We start from the raw sequence: 21,761 nt of genomic DNA, 5'->3' as shown, positions 1-21,761 counted from the left end.
AATCGCATCAAAAAAACACGGGCGACAAAAAAGACACAGGCGACAAGAAAAATTGTGTAACAAATGCGTTTTGCTAATTTTTCGCCATTTCGGGAATTTTCTTGCCGTTTCACAAATTTTATGGCGAAGCGAAATGGGACAGATTGGCTCATCACTATTTGGGAGCAATGAAAAAATGGATATAGTTCCTGGGGGTACAAATAAGGGCTATAATTGGTTTTTGGTAGCCCCTATGTGGACTGGCAGCCTATAGAAGGCTCTGTTTGACTTTACACTGGGTTTTTATGCAACCAAAACTTGCCTCCTAAACAGAAATTCAAAATTAAGCACCTGCTCTTAGGCCACTGGGAGCAACATCCAAAGGGTTGGGGAGCAACATGTCGCTCATGAACCACTGGTTGGGGCCACTGCTGTTGAGTAATGTCAATTCTGTATCTTTAAATGCAAAAGGCACAGAAATAAGAGACTAGTTATTCAAAAACAAACCAGGAGCTGCCTCTTGTCACTGGCCAGTAAAATCCTTTGAAAACAGTTCTTTGATGCAGCATCTCCTATAAATTCTATCCTTAGACCCTATAGTGCCCAGTATTGGTCTGTGCTGTATACCAAGGGCTTTTCCCTTTAACATAGAAATTAAAACTTGGAAGCAGCAGTATGAGAACCTGCAGAATTATCGTTGTAAGAACTGATCAGGCGCTATAGTAATCTCTGAACTGATAAATGCCAGCAAATGAATTATTTGAGTAGAGAGCTGAGTCCAGATAAACAGATGCTTTATGTTGTGTCCTTCACAGGATTATCGTGTCAAACCTTCCCACGCCAGCTGTCTAATTTATCTAGAAAGAAAATGAGGATAGAGGATCATGTTTTTTCCACCATTTGAGGTTTAATAATCTCTGTATATAAGGAGGTATTTTAACCTTTTTTTATTCATTATACTATTTTAAGTGGATATTATTGGTTTTCATTCTATTGCTAATTTCCTCGCCATGTTGTGTTCATTCATTTTTTTAAATTATCGATGAAAATTTGTTTGGTTGAACTGGGCAATGCACACCTGCATTCTACAGGAACTATAGGGTATACCATGGAATGTTCTTCTAAACACTTCATTTAAAGAATTCTCCTTAATGGGGAACTCTGGCTTCCCAGCCAAGATTTGAGTCCCAACACAGAAACCCCTAATATACCTATCACTGTAATCTGTTCCTTCAAAAAGTATGAATAAATAACTTTGTATATGCTGAAATCCAGCTGCAAAACAGTTCTTCTCTTTTTGCATCATTTGAAATCCTGGCAGGGGAGGAGGGACTTAAACATTGATGTTATATATTGTAACAACTTCTTCAATGCTTACAGACAGCATGCAGGAACTACATAACCCACAATGCATTGCCCTGTGGTGTTTCTTTTCTTATTGACATCATGTGTGCAGGGGATTGTGGGATTTGGAGGGTGCAGGCTGAGGTCAGTCAACTACTGCTAGATGTCTTAAAGTAGTCAGGGGTTCAGGCTTAGGTAAAACCATATTATTGTATTATATATCAAATCATGAAAAGGCTGCATATTTTTTAATTTATGTATATTCCAAAGTTGCTTGAAATTATCTTTACTTTTCAAAAAGCTCAAGTTGTGTTTGGGTGGCATTCCCCTTTACCTTGGTTCTGCTGGTCAACTTCTGGAGGAGAAGAAGGTTTTGAGTCAGATTTAAACTCCTTGTATACTAAACACCCCCTTGTTTATAAGGGCCATGGCATAAACGGGAGTTAATCAAGAACTTTTGGCGGTGATCAAAACACTGCTTTATGGTTAAATAGTAGGTGGGGGACAACTCATGGCGCTTTCTATGGTGGCATTGTACTCATCACCACCACAAGAATCAAAGATCAAAGCACTGCAAGCGTCATTGCCCTGAAGTACAGTAGCACTAAGAATTAGGGTTGTGCTCACTGGGACTTATTTACTATTGGGTGCTCAATGCAAAAATAATGTCACAAAGCAGCATTTATCACACAAATTTAACACAGTTTTTCCCATTCAATTGTATTCGTGCCAAGGTGTATGCCATGCGAGAAAATGTACACAAGTTTGGTACATAAGTATGGCATGCATGTTGCACGTATGATCCATAGCTTTGTAAAATAAAGTAATCTTTTTTTTTTTTTTTTAATTTAAGAACTGGCAATGCATCTTTATTACCCCCCCCCCCCTCATTTTGGGGTATAACATACGAGTGTTTGGCTCTTTTTAATCAAACCTTTTCCTTCCTAGGATGGTTACTGTAATCATCTTGCTTCACTATTGGCCTCTGAGAATTTGTATTGCCATAAATATCCTGAGCCCAGCGAATAAAATCCTTCTGGGCGATTGCACTTAAGTAAGTGTCTTTGTATTGAGTTAAGCCTTTGAGTGCACAATTCTGTGTCGCTGAATTTCTTTATTCAGTATCTTCAACAAAACACTCTGAGGTTGTGTGTGAAAACGATTGGAAAAATATCAGTACTAAAGCTTACTATTTTTCTATGAATCAGCTCCCCGTGATATCTCCATGTTTCCTAAAACATTTGCGTAATAAGTATGATCTATTGCCCTGTAGGTTTTCTTCCTCAGAATGATATCAGTTATCCTTTCTCTGGGAATGAATAGAAAGTTCATAGTTTGCAACAGCCTAAAATGGAAAGAAATCAACAGAAAGCATTTTAAAATAATGTTGACTACATGCCATACATTTTTAAAAGTGATTTACCTTTTTCTCTGTAATAATTAAACAGTACCTTGTACTTGATCCCAACTAAGATATAATTACTCATTATTGGAGCCAAAACAATTCTATTGGGTTTATTTAATGTTTAAATTAATTTTTGGTAAACTTAAGGTATGGTGATACAAATGATGGAAAGACCTTTATCAGGAAAACATCAGGTCCCGAGCATTCTTGAAAACAGGTCCCATACCTGTGTGTGTGTGTGTGTGTATGTATGTATATATATATATATATGTATATGGGATGCATCATCTCAAAACCCATCATCCAGAAACTCTGAATTTATGGGAAGGCCATCTTCCAGAGACTCCTTATTAATCAAATAATTAAATTTTTTTAAGTTAAAAAAAAATAAATACTGGGTAAGCCAATGGGGTGGCTATGATATTTATTCTTCTTATTTTTGCACATTATTGCACTTATCCTACACGTCTGACAACATAGTTTGTATCCTCTATGTTAATTTGCACCCTCAGTAATATTTCCTCCACCAGAACCTGGTCCTTAGCCCTCTTATAGCGTTTGTTATGGTAATCTGTGCTCTGAGCTTCATTATAGACACTGATCTCAACATAATAGTATTCACTGATGTTCTGTACTGATCGGTGCCTTTTCTTCTGTCATTTTGTGCTGCGATCCTTCTACATTTAGCAATTTTTCATCCATCGCTCATAAATTTGATTGGGCAGGTTTGAAAATTTGTCAGTTCTCCAATTGTTTGCAGGGCCAAGCAGGTACTTTCTCTAGCTTCAACCATTGCTTGAAATGGTTTTTTCATTAATGGACATAGCATACTTTTAAGTGATCATTTCAGGATAAGCTTGGTCCGACGAAAAATAAAAGATCTTTTAAAAATCCTAACATTTATGGCCACTGTGGAGCAATTTTCCCTCCATCCCACTTAACTTTATGCGCTCATTCTTTATTTTTCTTCAAATATTGACTTGAGGAAAACTATTTCTGCTAAAATAAGGAAGCAGAAATAATAGAGTAGACATCATTCTAATAGAGGTGGGTTTAATTAGAAATGTTTTTTTAATACTCACATTACTGTACCTACTCAGTGAGTCATGTTTATAATGATTCTCCCCACAGTACAAGGGCTGCCTGACAGTCAGGAACTGAAGCCCACAAAGTGAGGGAATTGTTATGATACATTAGCACAGGCTCAGATGGAGATGGAGACAGAACAAATATGGTGTAATTAGACAGAATATGTATTTGCTTGTGTCATTCTCTGCATTCTGTAGTTAGACAGAGATAGAAAAACAGGTGTCTCTATTCTATCCAACACACAATCCATTCAACAAACTTCTAGAAATGGTTTCAATGATGCCTTTGTCCAACTTGTCATGCTTCATTAGTTTAGAGTACATTTCTAGATTTATAAATACTTCAGCACAATAAATATTGGTTCCTTTCTTCTGTATCTTTAGTCTATTTCCAATATGGTCTTCCCTATATATATATATATATATATATATATATATATATATATATATATATATATATATATATATATATATATATATATATATATAGAAAAAGGAGGGAAGTTGTGCTCAACGACTACATTTTAAACCACTTGGCCAGGGTGCAATGAGGTTGTGACCACAAAATACATATAGACAACAACAATAGATCCTCTGCACTCACTCATTATCAATATATATACCAAGAAATGCCCTTCCCTATATATATATATATACAGTGGCTTGCAAAAGGATTCGGCCCCCTTGAACTTTTCCACATTTTGTCACATTACAGCCACAAACATGAATCAATTTTATTGGAATTCCACGTGAAAGACCAATACAAAGTGGTGTACACGTGAGAAGTGGAACGAAAATCATACATGATTCCAAACATTTTTTACAAATAAATAACTGCAAAGTGGGGTGTGCGTAATTATTCAGCCCCCTTTGGTCTGAGTGCAGTCAGTTGCCCATAGACATTGCCTGATGAGTGCTAATGACTAAATAGAGTGCACCTAATGTGTAATCTAGTGTGTAATCTAATGTCAGTACAAATACAGCTGCTCTGTGATGGCCTCAGAGGCTGTCTAAGAGAATATTGGGAGCAACAACACCATGAAGTCCAAAGAACACACCAGACAGGTCAGGGATAAAGTTATTGAGAAATTTAAAGCAGGCTTAGGCTACAAAAAGATTTCCAAAGCCTTGAACATCCCACGGAGCACTGTTCAAGCGATCATTCAGAAATGGAAGGAGTATGGCACAACTGTAACCCTACCAAGACAAGGCCATCCACCTAAACTCACAGGCCGAACAAGGAGAGCGCTGATCAGAAATGCAGCCAAGAGGCCCATGGTGACTCTGGATGAGCTGCAGAGATCTACAGCTCAGGTGGGGGAATCTGTCCATAGGACAACTATTAGTCGTGCACTGCACAAAGTTGGCCTTTATGGAAGAGTGGCAAGAAGAAAGCCATTGTTAACAGAAAACCATAAGAAGTCCCGTTTGCAGTTTGCCACAAGCCATGTGGGGGACACAGCAAACATGTGGAAGAAGGTGCTCTGGTCAGATGAGACCAAAATGGAACTTTTTGGCCAAAATGCAAAACGTTATGTGTGGCGGAAAACGAACACTGCACATCACTCTGAACACACCATCCCCACTGTCAAATATGGTGGTGGCAGCATCATGCTCTGGGGGGGCTTCTCTTCAGCAGGGACAGGGAAGCTGGTCAGAGTTGATGGGAAGATGGATGGAGCCAAATACAGGGCAATCTTGGAAGAAAACCTCTTGGAGTCTGCAAAAGACTTGAGACTGGGGCGGAGGTTCACCTTCCAGCAGGACAACGACCCTAAACATAAAGCCAGGGCAACAATGGAATGGTTTAAAACAAAACATATCCATGTGTTAGAATGGCCCAGTCAAAGTCCAGATCTAAATCCAATGGAGAATCTGTGGCAAGATCTGAAAACTGCTGTTCACAAACGCTATCCATCTAATCTGACTGAGCAGGAGCTGTTTTACAAAGAAGAATGGGCAAGGATTTCAGTCTCTAGATGTGCAAAGCTGGTAGAGACATACCCTAAAAGCCTGGCAGCTGTAATTGCAGCAAAAGGTGGTTCTACAAAGTATTGACTCAGGGGGCTGAATAATTACGCACACCCCACTTTGCAGTTATTTATTTGTAAAAAATGTTTGGAATCGTATGATTTTCATTCCACTTCTCACATGTACACCACTTTGTATTGGTCTTTCACGTGGAACTCCAATAAAATTGCTTCATGTTTGTTGCTGTAATGCAGTGATCCCCAACCAGTAGCTCGTGAGCAACATGTTGCTCCCCAACCCCTTGGCTGCTGCTCCCAGTGGCCTCAAAGCAGGTGCTCATTTTTTGATAACTTAGCTTGGAGGCAAGTTTTGGTGGCATAAAACCAAGTGTAAAGACCGACAGAGCCTTCTTTAGGCTGCCATTCCACATAGGGGCTTCCAAATAGCCAATCATAGCCCTTATTTGGCACCTCCAGGTACCTTTTTCATGCTTGTGTTGCTCCCCAAGTCTCTTTACATTTGAATGTTGCTCACGAGTAAAAAAAGGTTGGGGATCCCTGCTGTAATGTGACAAAATGTGGAAAAGGTAAAGGGGGCCGAATACTTTTGCAAGCCACTGTATATATATATATATATATATATATATATAAAAACAGGCATGGAATGACGGCACACACAGGATTTTCACACTCAGTTGCAAGGTTTTTGCAGAAAATATAATAAGAGGTTTATTTTGACCAACGTTTCAGCTCCACACAGGAACTTTCGTCAGGGTTACTGTGTAGGACTGAGTTCCTGTGTGGGACTGAAACGTTGGTCAAAATAAACCTCTTATTATTTTTTCTGCAAAAACCTTGCGACTGAGTGTGAAAATCCTGTGTGTGCCGTCATTCCATGCCTGTTTATATTATTTCCTGCACAGGTACCCGGGTATCATCACTATTTTATGGTGTGCAGCTCCCAAGCAACATATATATAACAGATGAAGGACCAGCACTCCATTTATCGTGAATAATAATTATGCTTTTATTAAAGATCCCCTAGTGGGACCAAATGTTGGAATCTTTAGCACGATGGTGGAATAAAAGCACAATTATTATTCGCAATAAATAGAATGCTAGTCCTTTATCTGTTAAACATTAAAATTTTGACTGTGCACCCTTGGTTGGCAAGAGTACTGAGTGCAGACTTCATCTTGAAAATATATAATACAGGTACGGGACCTGGAGTTTTCTGGATAAGGGATCTTTCTGTAATTTGGATCTCCATAACAAAAATTATTTTAATATTAAATAAACCAAATAGGCTTGTTTTACCTCCAATAAGGATTAATTATATCTTAGTTGTGATCAAGTGTGAGGGACTGTTTTATTATTACAGAAAAAAAGGAAATAATTTTGCAAAATTAGAATTTTTTGCTTATAATGGAGTCTATGGGTAGTAATTCTGAACTTTCTGGATAACAGATTTTTGGATAAGGGATCCCATACCTGTGTGTGTGTGTGTGTGTGTGTATATATATATATATATAGTATAAAAAAGACCAGCAACTCCGGGATTTCTTGTGAAAAATCAAAACATGTATTTAAAGTAGCATAAACAGCCGACGTAACATTTCGGTCCCCATTGGGACCTTTCTCAGGAGAAAGGTCCCAATGGGGACCGAAACGTTACGTCGGCTGTTTATGCTACTTTGAATACATGTTTTGATTTTTCACAAGAAATCCCGGAGTTGCTGGTCTTTTTTATACTATTGGAACCCTTTACCGAGCACCCGAGGTATGTTATGTAGCGGTGTGCCATCCTTTGTGTGTATATATATATATATATATATATATATATATATATATATATATATCAAGCTAAATGTCTTTTGATAAACAAAATATTATTACATAGGGGTGTCTCCATGGAGGTGCCTAAACAATTAGAGATCTAGTCATGATCCTATTGACAGAAGCAGAACAGTTGTCATAATCCTGGAGGACCAGCAGTTATTTTCTACTGCTACAGAACTACTGGCACTTACAGGGTTAAGTAAATTGTTATGTTGAAGGCAACATGCAATGAGTCAGAGCCAATTTATACAACCTGCCTGGCATTATACAATCAGGCTCCCTGTGCTGGACACATGCCTGTTTTGTCGGCACCCATGTATGATATACAGGTATAGGACCCCTTATCCAGAATGCTTAGGACCAAGGGTATGCCGGATAAGGGGTCTTTCCGTAATTTGCATCTCCATACCTTCAGTCTACTAAAAAATCAATAAAACATTAATTAAACCCAATAGGATTGTTTTGCATCCAATAAGGATTAATTATACCTTAGTTGGGATCAAGTACAAGGTACTGTTTTATTATTACAGAGAACAAGGGAATCCGTTTTAAAATTCTGAATTATTTGATTAAAATGGAGTCTATGGGAGACTGGCTTTCCGTAACTCGGAGCTTTCTGGATAAGGGATCCCATATCTCTATATGCATAAAATACACACACAGACGATAAAATGATCATTTTGATTCAAATGCATCCAACTAAAATAAAAACTTTGGCGTGTTTAAAAGTACAAATAAATGTGCTACTTTGTTTGTAGCACTTTTTTTTATTTATGTGTCAAGTTTCTATGTTCGCTGATATTCACCGTACCATTGGGATGCAAATGTAACTCTTCCCATTGTGAGCATACTGTACGGATGAAAAACCATTGCAGTACTTTAAAAACATTTCATAATATTTAGATTAGTGTGCAAATTTTTTGACATTTCATAAATCTGAGCATCTGGCCGATCATTTTAAATCTGTTGCTTCTGAAGATTCATTCCATAAATTGCAGTAATGCTATAACTATGAATTCATTTTTTGTTCTGTATTAAAATGTGTTGTGCAATAAGGGCCATCATGATTATCATGGCTATAAGCTCAGTTAGCAAACCGAAGATTTTTGTTTGAAGACTTTTTTTCCATGGAAAAGCAGTTTCAAGGAATACCAAAAGGCACAGTCAAAGGCAGATTTACCAAAAAGTAAAATATGAGTATTTTTTATTGTTTTCCTGAAAAAAAAATGTTTTTGCCAACCTGACTGTCCCTTCTCAGCCTGTGAGTTATAGCTTCTAATTCTAACAGACTAGTGAGGCACAAATATGGCTGCCCCCTCACAGAGGAACATGGGGGATCAGATAGGTAATGTAAAAGCATTGGACAAATACTTTTATAGCAAAATTATAAATAGCATGCAAAGTCAATGTTATAAGTCTGCTAAAAATCATTTCAACTTTAAAGGAATACTGTCATGAGAAACATGTTTTCCCAGCATCAGTTAATAGAGCTTCTCCAGCAGAATTCTGCATTGAAATCTGTTTTTCAAAAACACAAACAGATTTCTCCCCCCCGCCCCCCAGCAGCCGATCAGCAGAACAATAGGAAGGGAGCAATATAGCAGCTCCCGGTAGGTATCAGAATAGCACTCAATAGTAAGAAATCCAAGTCCGGCTTGGGACTCCTCCAGTTACATGGGAGTAGGAGAAACAATAGGTTACCTGAAAGCAGTTCTAATGTGTAGCGCTGGCTCCTTCTGAAAGCTCAGACTCAGGCACAATGCACTGAGATGGCGCCTACACACCAATATTACAGCTAAAAAAATACATTTGTTGGTTCAAGAATAACATTTTAAATGGCAGAGTGAATTATTTGCTATGCAAACAGTGAAATTTAGAAGTACAAAATATACGATAAAAATCATGACAGTATCCCTTTAAATAAACCCAATAGGATTGTTTTGCTTCCAATAAGGATCAAGTACAAGGTAGTGTTTTATTATTATAGAAAAAAAGGAATCATTTTTACAAATCAGAATTATTTGCTTATAATGGAGTCTATGGGAGATGGCCCTAACTTGGAACTTTCTGGATAATGAGTTTCCAGATAACAGATCCCTTACCTGTATCCATAATTGGCACACTTTGCACATTTTACTTGCGCTTGTAAATGAGCCCTATTGTCTAAGAAATTGCACGGACCACAATGAGAATGGAATCTCTACAAAGAGAATACAATAATTCATAACCTCAGCGTATAACATCACCTCTTTAAGCTCATCAATTAATTTACAATATTGAATATACAGTGATGAAATGGAACATTTGTGAAATGATAAACTGCACAAAATGAAGAGATCTCCAAATTAGAAGTAAAATTATGAAGTATAATGTATAAAAAAAAAATCTTGGGTTGAGGAGCCAACCAAAGGATCCTGCTAAGGTGAACTCTATCAAGATAGGATCAAAACTAAGGGACCAGTGCAAAGATAGTTTTAGATGGCAAATTAAATCATATAAAGATAAAGAAAAGCACAGGAGTATATACTAGACTGAAGAGGACATACAAAGTATGCGGGTAGTAAATTTGAATTTGGGGTCATTGTAAATTGCAAAAAAGATCTGGTAACCAGCAGCATATGAGCAAGAGGTGGGCAGTGTATCATAAACTCCATTGAAGGTTGTGCTTAGCTCAGATGCTTGGTTTCATGGGTTTCCTACATTTCCTCCATCCTCCACTTCTACATTCAAAGTTTGTAGAGAGATGATAGATTTTTTGTAAAGAGCAAGAACTGCCCCAGAAGATAGGGCAGGTTTCTATGTTCAGATATGGAGCCTAGAATTTGGCAAGTCAGCTGTCACAAGAGGGGGAAAAGACCAACAGACCTATCTAATGTCTGTAAAATGGTATTTCTTATACTGAAATACAATAATATCCAGAAAGCAACCTATAGGGTTTATATAATAACATGAGGAACTATTCTCCATTCAGTAACCCATAGCAACTGACCAGTAATTTTAGCTTTTACAAGTACAGTACAGATCATTATGTTGCTGAATGTTATATGGATGCAAAGTACTGGCTGCTGTCACTGTGGGATTTTTAATCTCACAGTCTCTGGGGGTCTGAAAATGTAACCCATCATTAATTACTGTAATTCTTCATTATGCACACACAATGATGGTATTTCTTTTAATAGATTGCATTTTTGGGTTGAAGGCAGAATTAATATGTTGTATTTTTGAAGTGTCAGGGAAAATAAGACTTTGTGTGGAGTAAACATCATTTCATTGTCATGGCTTTCTTTAGGCTCTATAAATATGTCACAAGTTGTTACATTTTGAAGATTCTAGTACCAGCTTCAGCATATTTTGTAAGCAATGTATTCTTCATAGCTGGGAGATAAATGCAGTATAACAGATTATTTTAATCAGCAAATGTATATTTGGGGGACTTTTTTTTAAATAGTAAAACAAAATATGCATTGTTGTGTACAGGTATAGGACCCATTATCCAGAATGCTCGGGACCAAGGGTATTCGGAATAAGGGGTCTTTCCATAATTTGGATCTCTATACCTTAAGTCTACTAAAAAATCAATAAAATATTAATTAAACCCCATAGGATTGTTCTGCCCCCAATAAGGGGTAATTATATCTTAGTTGGGATCAAGTACAGGTACTGTTTTATTATTACAGAGAAAAAGGGAATCATTTAACCATTAAATAAACCCAATAGGGCTGTTCTGCCCCAATAAGGGGTAATTATATCTTAGTTGGGATCAAGTACAGGTACTGTTTTATTATTACAGAGAAAAGGGAATCATTTAACCATGAAATAAACCCAATAGGGCTGTTCTGCCCCCAATAAGGGGTAATTATATCTTAGTTGGGATCAAGTACAAGGTACTGTTTTATTATTACAGAGAAAAGGGAATCAGTTTTAAAATTTTATATTGTTTGATTAAAATGGAGTCTATGGGAGACAGGCTTTCCATAATTCTGAGCTTTCTGGATAATGGGTTTCCGGATAAGGGATCCCATACCTGTATAAGATCTGAATGCTTTCACTGAGGTTGCTAGATTAGAATTCTTAGATTTAGGTTGATTTGACTTGTTACCAAACAAGTCCAGTTGCTTTAGATTTATTTATACTAGATATTTTAATGGAGCCATAAACATGAGAAATTATATAGTAACATTCTTCTTTATAAAAAATATGTACTTGATATTTCATCTTTGTAACCTCAGCTGGTCAGTGAATGATATATTGTAGGCAGTGTTAATTGATTACCATTGGCATTGCCTGGGGAATTTTACAATGCATGTCTATGTGTTACACTAGTATACTGGTATCATGTATTCCACTTGGCATGCAAAGCAATTTAATGGACTTACGGTGAATTGTATATGTTTAAAAATGAATGAACTACGCTAGAGGCCAAATCTGGGTATAAATTTATTAAAGGATATGAAACTCTACATTCTCCTATTATGTATATAAGTTGGGTACACCTCCCCCACTGGAACTGCATCATTTATACTTTATATATCCCCTCTGTTCGCCAGCGCAATAACTTTTTACTAATACTAATTTTACTAAAACAAATAGCAGCTTTCACATAGTGGCCATTTACTCATATCATTTAAGTATTATCAGTGACATTTATAGCAGCAAATGTGCAGTGTAAAGTTCATGCAATGAAGAGTGCAGGCTTACAAAGGCAAAACTTTTCAATTAAAAGTTCTGCTTGGATTGAGCACTGTAATGGTTAAACTGAGCTCAGGAGAGGAGGTAAGGAGAAAAAACAGGAGCAGATAACTAGAGCAAAGTTTCTATGGGAACCAGAAATTCTATCTTTTCATTGGCTGCTAGACTGGAGGGGGTGTTTAATAATCTCAGTTGAGAAGAACTGAGCATGCTCAGTAGCCAACAGCCAAAGTAAATTCCTAAGGGAGGGGGCTGAGTGGGTTAGAGGAGGAGAAGGAATTTTAAGTAATTAAGGGGGTGCTGCAGCATCAAAAATACCAAGACAGAATTAGAGTTTAAAGTCTTCTACAGATTTTACTTCAGCTGCTATAAGGGTTGTTTACTTAGCATGGCAGGAGTCAGAGTGCAAACACAGGTACAAGCCACAAAACCTATCCTTCATCATTGCCTCTGGCCACCTGTCTGGAGCACAAGGACCTTCATTGCCCTATGGCTACCGTGCAGCACTAATCAGTGAGGGCAGGAGGAGGCACATAGGCATCCCTGTCTCAACCCTTAGTTGTCCCCTAACGTGTATGTTTGTATATACTATATATATATATATATCTTTCTTTCTCTTGCCTCTTTTTCCCGCTTGATACCAGTATTTAGGGATGTTCACAGAGTTTTGATACAAATGACTTTTTTTGTATTCTACATTTGTGTTTATGCATGCACGGTTGGTGATAGGTGATTGGCCATACGTTGTGTGACGTCATCAGCTACACTTTGGCGCCGATTTGGGTTTAAGAGTGGGTTTGTAACTTTTTTTGTTCACTTTGAGAAAAGCTGTGGATACGGCCGAAACGTTAGATTGACGTGTTTTCATAAATAAATGTAACCTTTATTTTTTCATTAAGTCCTGTGAGTGCGGCATCTGAATTGTGCTACAATTATCTACTATTCTGCACCCAGGCACACTGTGATTTGATTATACATGAGTGCCTACTCTCCATCAGTTTTTTATATATATATGCGCATGTATTTAGTTGTGAGAAATAAGTCCATAAAAGATTCACTTGCATTACATTTTTGGGAAAAATACCTGTTCTGCTAGCTTTTATTAATATACCATAGTGAATTAAATTTTGTCTTGCCCTTTAGAAAACATTTATGCCTTGTCCTGTCTTTATGGATTAAAGAACACGCTGCCAAATGGATACATCATTGTTCACTAAGTGGCATTATCCAAAACTATTTCGATGCACTTGCATAAAAAGCAAAGATTTAGGATATTCCTGTCAACCTACATTAGCTCATTAGATACAGACTTGGCCTCAGCAAGTTTTAACTAGAAAGATCTATTAAATTATATTGACTTTCAAATCTTTTAAAAAAAAATATAACCTCACCTTCGAGACAGAATTCTTTGAGAAATGTTTTGCAAACTTTCTTGCAAATGGCCTTCGCTGCCTTTAATACGATGGCGCATTTCTCATTATCCCAGTTGGACATATGGACAGTGAAAATGCTATTCTTAAATACATACTAACATCCTTGCTTGTGACACCCACACTTTTTTGAGATATGTCCATAGAAATTTTTTAATATGTTCGTTATAACATGATATATAATATCTAAACATCGGAGATTACACATTTTGAGTTTTGAGGCGACTGCACCCAGGCAAAGTATTCCAGTTTAATGTGAGTGCTGGCTCCCCATGTTTGATGATATACTGTATAATATAGTATACCAGTAGACTAGTTATACGTTTTAAGCTGGGCATACATGATAAAATGCCTTCAGCTGGCAAGGATTTCAATTGACCAAATGTTTACACTATTCAGCAATGGATCAAATCTGGATTATCTATCCCCTAGTCCCCCTGGCCAGAAATTAGATCATAATGATCCATTTATGGGTAGTTTTAGAGTACTGCAGCTGTTTAGGTATCAATAACTAAAGCAGTTAGTCTAGATGGAACATTTTGCCCTACTTTTTGTAAAATAATTTCCCCACTTTCCTTCCCACTTACACTGCCCTTAGATGATGTCACTTCAGGTATTATAGGTCACTTCCATGTTTCAGAGTGAGCAGCAGGTAGTGATTCTGATCTCAAAACTATTTATCGTGGGTTGGGTTGACCAGTGGGTCAACAGGTAAAAAGGGAGGTTATGGGTCCTTAACTTGTACCTTTGGGGACCATTTATAAATCAATGAGAGATACCAGATGCAATCATGAGTGATATCAGTGGGCGGATAATGTTGGCATAAGTTTCAAATGTGCTGTGTTTTTCCAATATGTACTTTGCTTCAGCCACCAATATAGGCAAAACAACTTGTGTGTGATTATGGTGCTGTGAATCTTTGTACCACCCATCATGAAAAGCAGAAGGACTTGAGAATCCATCATTTGGAACAATGATGGAACAAGGTGAGGGTGGGATTGGATTACTGTGCCAACCTAAAGGGGGTGGGAGAAATAGGCCCCATGAGTCAGAAGCAGACTTGGCGTGGTTTCCTCTTAATCTGCTGAATAGTGTCCAGTGCAAAGTCCTGAGTCTTACTGGCTCTTCTGAACAGTCTTGGCAAATAGCCTGCTGAAGTGAATTGACTGGCTGCTGCTAGCAAGGTTTTTTGGGGTAATTTGTATTGAAGCAGCAACACAAAGACTTTTAAAGGCACATTCCTTATGTTGTGAGGTATATAATGCAGTGAGAAATAATAATTTTTTTATACTGTGGGAATATTTATCAGAATTCAAATTTTTTGCATTTTTTCATTCTTGTGAATATTTTGTTACATGACTTTTCCCCATGGCAAAGACACCAAAGAAAACTTTTCTTTCATTGAGCAGGGTTAATGGTAAAGCAACTTGAGAATTATTAAGTAAATGGAGTGCTATTCAAACATATGCTGATGTGCCTATTGGTTAAAATGTACAGGTCCTTTTCAAAAAATTAGCATATTGTGATAAAGTTCATTATTTTCTGTAATGTACTGATAAACATTAGACTTTCATATATTTTAGATTCATTACACACAACTGAAGTAGTCCAAGCCTTTTCTTGTTTTAATATTGATGATTGTGGCATACAGCTCATGAAAACCCAAAATTCCTATCTCAAAAAATTAGCATATTTCATCCGACCAATAAAAGAAAAGTGTTTTTAATACAAAAAAAGTCAACCTTCAAATAATTATGTTCAGTTATGCACTCAATACTTGGTCGGGAATCCTTTTGCAGAAATGACTGCTTCAATGTGGCGTGGCATGGAGGCAATCAGCCTGTGGCACTGCTGGGGTGTTATGGAGGCCCAGGATGCTTCAATAGCGGCCTTAAGCTCATCCAGAGTGTTGGGTCTTGTGTCTCTCAACTTCCTCTTCACAATAACCCACAGATTCTCTATGGGGTTCAGGTCAGGAGAGTTGGCAGGCCAATTGAGCACAGTAATACCATGGTCAGTAAACCATTTACCAGTGGTTTTGGCACTGTGAGCAGGTGCCAGGTTGTGCTGAAAAATGAAATCTTCATCTCCATAAAGCTTTTCAGCAGATGGAAGCATGAAGTGCTCCAAAATCTCCTGATAGCTAGCTGCATTGACCCTGCCCTTGATAAAACACAGTGGACCAACACCAGCAGCTGACATGGCACCCCAGACCATCACTGACTGTGGGTACTTGACACTGGACTTCAGGCATTTTGGTATTTCCCTCTCCCCAGTCTTCCTCCAGACTCTGGCACCTTGATTTCCGAATGACATACTTTGGACCACTGAGCAACAGTCCAGTGCTGCTTCTCTGTAGCCCAGGTCAGGCGCTTCTGCCGCTGTTTCTGGTTCAAAAGTGGCTTGACCTGGGGAATGCGGCATCTGTAGCCCATTTCCTGCACACGCCTGTACACGGTGGCTCTGGATGTTTCTACTCCAGACTCAGTCCACTGCTTCCGCAGGTCCCCCAAGGTCAGGAATCGGTCCTTCTCCACAATCTTCCTCAGGGCCCGGTCACCTCTTCTTGTTGTGCAGCATTTTCTGCCACACTTTTTCCTTCCCACAGACTTCCCACTGAGGTGCCTTGATACAGCACTCTGGGAACAGCCTATTCGTTCAGAAATTTCTTTCTGTGTCTTACCCTCTTGCTTGAGGGTGTCAATGATGGCCTTCTGGACAGCAGTCAGGTCGGCAGTCTTACCCATGATTGCAGTTTTGAGTAATGAACCAGGCTGGGAGTTTCTAAAAGCCTCAGGAATCTTTTTAAGGTTTTTAGAGTTAATTTGTTGATTCAGATGATTAGGTTAATAGCTCGTTTAGAGAACCTTTTCATGATATGCTAATTTTTTGAGATAGGAATTTTGGGTTTTCATGAGCTGTATGCCACAATCATCAATATTAAAACAAGAAAAGGCTTGAACTACTTCAGTTGTGTGTAATGAATCTAAAATATATGAAAGTCTAATGTTTATCAGTACATTACAGAAAATAATGAACTTTATCACAATATGCTAATTTTTTGAAAAGGACCTGTATCTCAGCTGCTTTAAGCTCCTAAAAAATATATTTTTTTATCAGACTAAATTACATCTCAACCTTTGATAAATGTGCCTAAGTTTAGGTTCTCAAAACTGAACATGTGCTGTGTCACTGACACTTCTAACAAAATCCAAGATGGAGAACTCTTTTGACAACTGGAAAGACCTGGATCATTACTGTTATAGAGATGTAGTACATACAGTATATAAATTAAAGCATGTATAGCCACACTTATTTTTAAGGTTTAGTTCTCCTTTAAGGCACAAAATTTGTCTCGTAGATCTTCAGAATCAAAGGGGCCCAGCCTTGTGCAATAAGCTCTATTAATTCAAGACTAATCCTCTGTGCAGCTTGGTTGCCTTTTAATTTACAAAAATCCCAAAGTGATTTGGTAGATATCATTGACAAGAGGCGACCTTAGGAAAGGAAACAAACGTCCTTATAAGCTGCTAAATAAAGCAACAGGTAAATAAAACACAGTTTAGAAATAATATGGCTAAACATTCATGGACAAAATGATTAAAGGGAAACGAAAGGCAAAATCACTTGGGGGTGCCAAAATGTTAGGCACCCCCAAGTGACTTTAACCGCTTACCTCGTACCCCGGGCTGGTGCCCCTGTTAGGAGAAAACAGCACCAGCCCGGAGCACCTGGAGCGGATCGCTTCCTTCTTCCGGCTTCCGTTGCTGAAATGCCAGCGGTGGACGCATGCGCAGTAGAGTGAAAAGCCAACTTTAATGTTTAAGTTCGGCTTTTCACTCTACTGCGCATGCGCGCGCAGCGAATCAGGAAGAAGCAAGCGCCGGCAGCTACCCTGGGCTGGTGCTGTTCCCTCCTCACAGGGGCACCAGCCCGGGGTAAAAGGTAGGTGGTCAAAGTCACTTGGGGGTGCCTAACATTTTGGCACCCCCAAGTGACTTTGACTTTCTTTTTCCTTTAAGACTTTTATTGCTGGTTATCTATAATATATCTTCCTCAGTTGTTTTTTTAAGCTAATCACTGCCGCTGTAGATAAAACACACATTCACACTGATGAAAACAAGGCAATAGGTCATTTCTAACTTGGCTGCAAAATTCTCTTGTAAGATAGATCATTTCAGAATAAGAGCCATGGTGAGTACTGAACAGGCAGGGATTCCTATCATTAGAATTATTGTGCTGTGATTGCACTGAAAATATATTTATCCTTATTCTATGAGAGTCTCACATGAGCAAAACAAGGCAATTCTGAGCTCAAGCGTCAAACTATAATTCATTTAGATCTCGTAGTTTTCTAAACAATACCACTGGCATTCATGAAGCATAAAAGATGATATATTAAAATGAAAAGTGAGCCAAAAGCTTATCTGATGGTGGCAACTAGCCATTAAGCCTCAAGTAATGAGTCAATCAGGTGTGAAGGCAATGAAGGACAATAGTCCATGTGTGCTGACCTTGCCTGACACCTGCTAAAATGGGAAATGGTTTTAGAAGATTGTTTTTAAGCCTTGGGTAAAAAATATTACGTGATACCTTTTATTGGCTAACTTAGTTGGTTATAAAATGCAAGCCTTTGTTTGCCAATAAAAGGGAATAGCATTCCCTTTTAAAACGTAAGAGTGATTAGTACTTAGGTCTCCAATAATAAAAAGTGCACTTTGGGAAATCATCAATGGACTCAGGCTATTAACATTTCATGAAAAATCACTGTGGGCCAAAAGATAAACCCACCCCCCCAGTCTAGGTTTTGGTCAACCTAAATGTCTTTCAAAATGGTGGCTAAACCAGTATCAAATCTTGCACCTTGTATTAAATTACTCCCAACTTTTATTCCAGCAATGGAAAAACCAATTAACTTTATTTGCAACTTTTTTAACTGGCTATGACCACCAATGACATCAAACCATGTCCACTGACTTGTTGGGCATCACTACTGGTACCTTTTTGTTAGGGAGTAATTAAACCAGTGATCCCCAACCAGTGGCTCAGGGGCATCATGTTGCTCCCCAACCCCTTGGGTGTTGCTCTCAGTGCCCCCAAACCAGGTAGTTATTTTTGAATTCCTGACTTGGGGGCAAGTTTTGGTTAAATAAAAACAAGATTTACTCCCAAATAAAGCCTCCTGTAAGCTGATAGTGTGCATAGAGGCTCCCTAATAGCCAATCTTAGCCCTTATTTGGCTCCTCCATGAACTTTTATAGTGCTTGTGTTGCTCTCCAAGTCTTTTTACATTTGACTGTGGCTCACAAGTAAAGGTCCCCATACACGGGCCGATTCTAGCTGCCGATATCGGTCCCTTAGCAAGCGAATCTTAACGTGTATGGGCACCTTAAGAAAGGTTGGGGACCCCTGAAATAAACAGTAAAAGGCTATGGGAAAAGATAAGGAAAGTTATAGACAATCAGCCTGGGACAATGTTAACATAAACAGGAATTAAGTGGAAGATGTGGTCAGTAAACACTTCTACTAAACTATATGCAAATAATAACATGTATAATGTAGAATGGAATGATAAACATTCGTGAATAATGGCCCCAACACACCTTTCTTAATCCAGCTGCTTCCTAAACATGAGCAGTTCTGTCATGAATGAAGGACTTACCTTTGTGCCCCTGCATTCAGTGCAAAGCTAACCCCCTACATGACCTAAATATATTTATTATATTTATTTAACTTCATTAACATTGTAAAACCACAGACATGTCAAAATACATCATGCAGTGTTATGTAGATGTCACACAGTGCAGCATTATTATAATAAAAGCATATATTATTAATGCAGAAATATATTATAATTGCCTTGTGGGTTTCCTCTTGCAAATAAATGAATAACTCAAAGAGAAGTAAACATAATATATAAAAATACAATAAATGAGACGCAGTGGATTTGCCCGCGTTCTCCTTCAAAGTGGCTGTTTATATGCATCGCTCACAGAAATAATGACGCCCTAAAGAAATTGATCAGTTTTAATAACATTGCCTACAGTGCTTTCATTATTATTTGAAAATGAGGTTTACCCAGTTACGGCATTCCATTATTAAACTCTAAGAAATGTTCTTTATTTATTTATTTTACTCTAAGGGAAAAAACACAAAGTAGAACTGCAAAGAAAACTCTTAATAAAATTAATGCCAGCAAGTTATTATATTTGATGCCACCCAGGTGCTTGTTAAATGCTACTTTATTAAAATACAAGGGGGTTTGTTGGAGCATTGCAAGGCTAAGTGAAGTATAGTGCAACTGATCTGGACAGATATATTCTTAAATATATAGTTGCTGTAAACAATATGTCGCTTGGTCAGTCTGTAATAACTTTATGAATTGGCACAGGATTCTGAGAATAATGGTCCAGGAAGAAGTTCAGCTGTATACCCACGCTGTGCTTTATAGATAACAACTATACTGTACTTTGAGCACATCAATTACTTCGACTACTTCTGGTCCCGCCAAATCAGTATTTAGTATGATATGATATTATGCCTGCATGTGTGCTAGTTTAAGAATAAAGTACATTGAATCAGTGTGTGCAATGATCAGTGTGACTAAGTTACCCTTCCAGTCTTCATTATATGAAGGCCCACTAAATGTGTGTTTTTATTTCATGTACTCCCCCCCCCTTCCAACTTCTACTAAGATATTGTTGTCCTAGTTTGTGGGGGCAGATAATATACAGTTGCTTTCCCCTTCAGGGTGGTGATGTCATTTCCTTGGTGCATGACATCACTGCATCGCTCCTGGCACAACAATTCTAAAGAAATAGAGGCTGAAGACCCAGGTTCAGTGCCAGAATATAGGTCTTACTCTGTGAGTGCTCCAACTCTTTTGCCTGACACAATCTTGTGCCTGAATACAAGCTTTCTTAACCCGTTGGATACCATGAATTGGACACAGTTTTCTCCTTGATCCAAAATTCAACCCCAGAAAGGGCCATCAGGCTTTGACAGATGCATTATTTTTATTACAGCTACAGTAGCAGTTTAGATTTACTAATGGTATGGTTTTTACTACATACTGTAAATGATTTGGTGGGATATTAGAGCTGAGCTTTAATACCCCATACTATGAAACTCATTCTGATATTTTATATTTAGTAAATCTGCTGCTACATTGTCAACGGTATTTTGGCAGACTTCCTCAAATGCTTCCGTATCACTAACCAGAAGGATACTTAACACAGCAGCTCAACGGGCATGAAAGGAACTTTTGATAAAGTGACCTGCCAAGAGAAGTATTTCATGTACTGAGGGAATTACACTTTTGGATTTGATTGTCCAATAAGGTATTAGCGACAGAGCTGGTTTCACATGAGGAAAAAATTAGAAATATTTAGAACCGAAAGAGAAATTCTTTAAAAAAAATGTAAAAAGAATACGGAACCATTGGAAACCAAGGAGGAAAAACCAGTAGAACACATGAGGTGTGAGTTGCAAATATGTGCACTATAGTATTTGTAAACTGCTCTCACTGGCCTGATCAAAAAAGCTGATATATTGAATATTTTGATATAATGACAAAAGATAACATTGTGGCCCTTTTCTTATTAATGTAGACTAATGAATGTGACCTGCTTTTGTCTTCTTGAGTATTTACTGGCACTACATGTATCATTGGAAGTGGCACTTCATGTATCATTACATAAATGCAGCATTGGTTCATTATATTGGGTTCCACTGCTCAGGGCAAAACTGTAATCGAGATAATGCAGCAATCCTCTTGTGAACCAAAAGCTTTACAATTTTGGCAAAGTCATAATTTCCAGTTGGTGTTTTTGGATAGGGTGCTGAGATCTTGTCATAGTGATGGGTAGCTAGTTCTTAATGGTGATCCAAAAGTGTGGTTTGGTGTTATCACTAATAAAAAATAATTTTCAATGATACCCTCTAAAACAAACCTCCCTCCACGCAGTAAGAAAATATCATCCATCAAGGGAACAACCTACAAAAAAATGATTTATCG

General features: G+C 37.9%; 1 long non-coding RNA gene across 1 annotated transcript in view; it reads left to right on the top strand.

Moving 5' to 3' along the window:
- The window catches only part of LOC105946508, a 46,405-nt gene that overhangs the window by 22,022 nt on the left and 2,622 nt on the right, over positions 1-21,761 (top strand). The window contains exon 15 of the long non-coding RNA XR_004221234.1: positions 795-910. This is a non-coding gene — a long non-coding RNA (uncharacterized LOC105946508). The remainder of the gene's footprint in view (positions 1-794; positions 911-21,761) is intronic.

Source organism: Xenopus tropicalis, chromosome 2 (genome assembly GCF_000004195.4).
Source record: "Xenopus tropicalis strain Nigerian chromosome 2, UCB_Xtro_10.0, whole genome shotgun sequence".
Classification (NCBI taxonomy): Eukaryota; Metazoa; Chordata; class Amphibia; order Anura; family Pipidae; genus Xenopus; species Xenopus tropicalis.
This window is presented reverse-complemented; position numbering and strand designations above follow the sequence as displayed.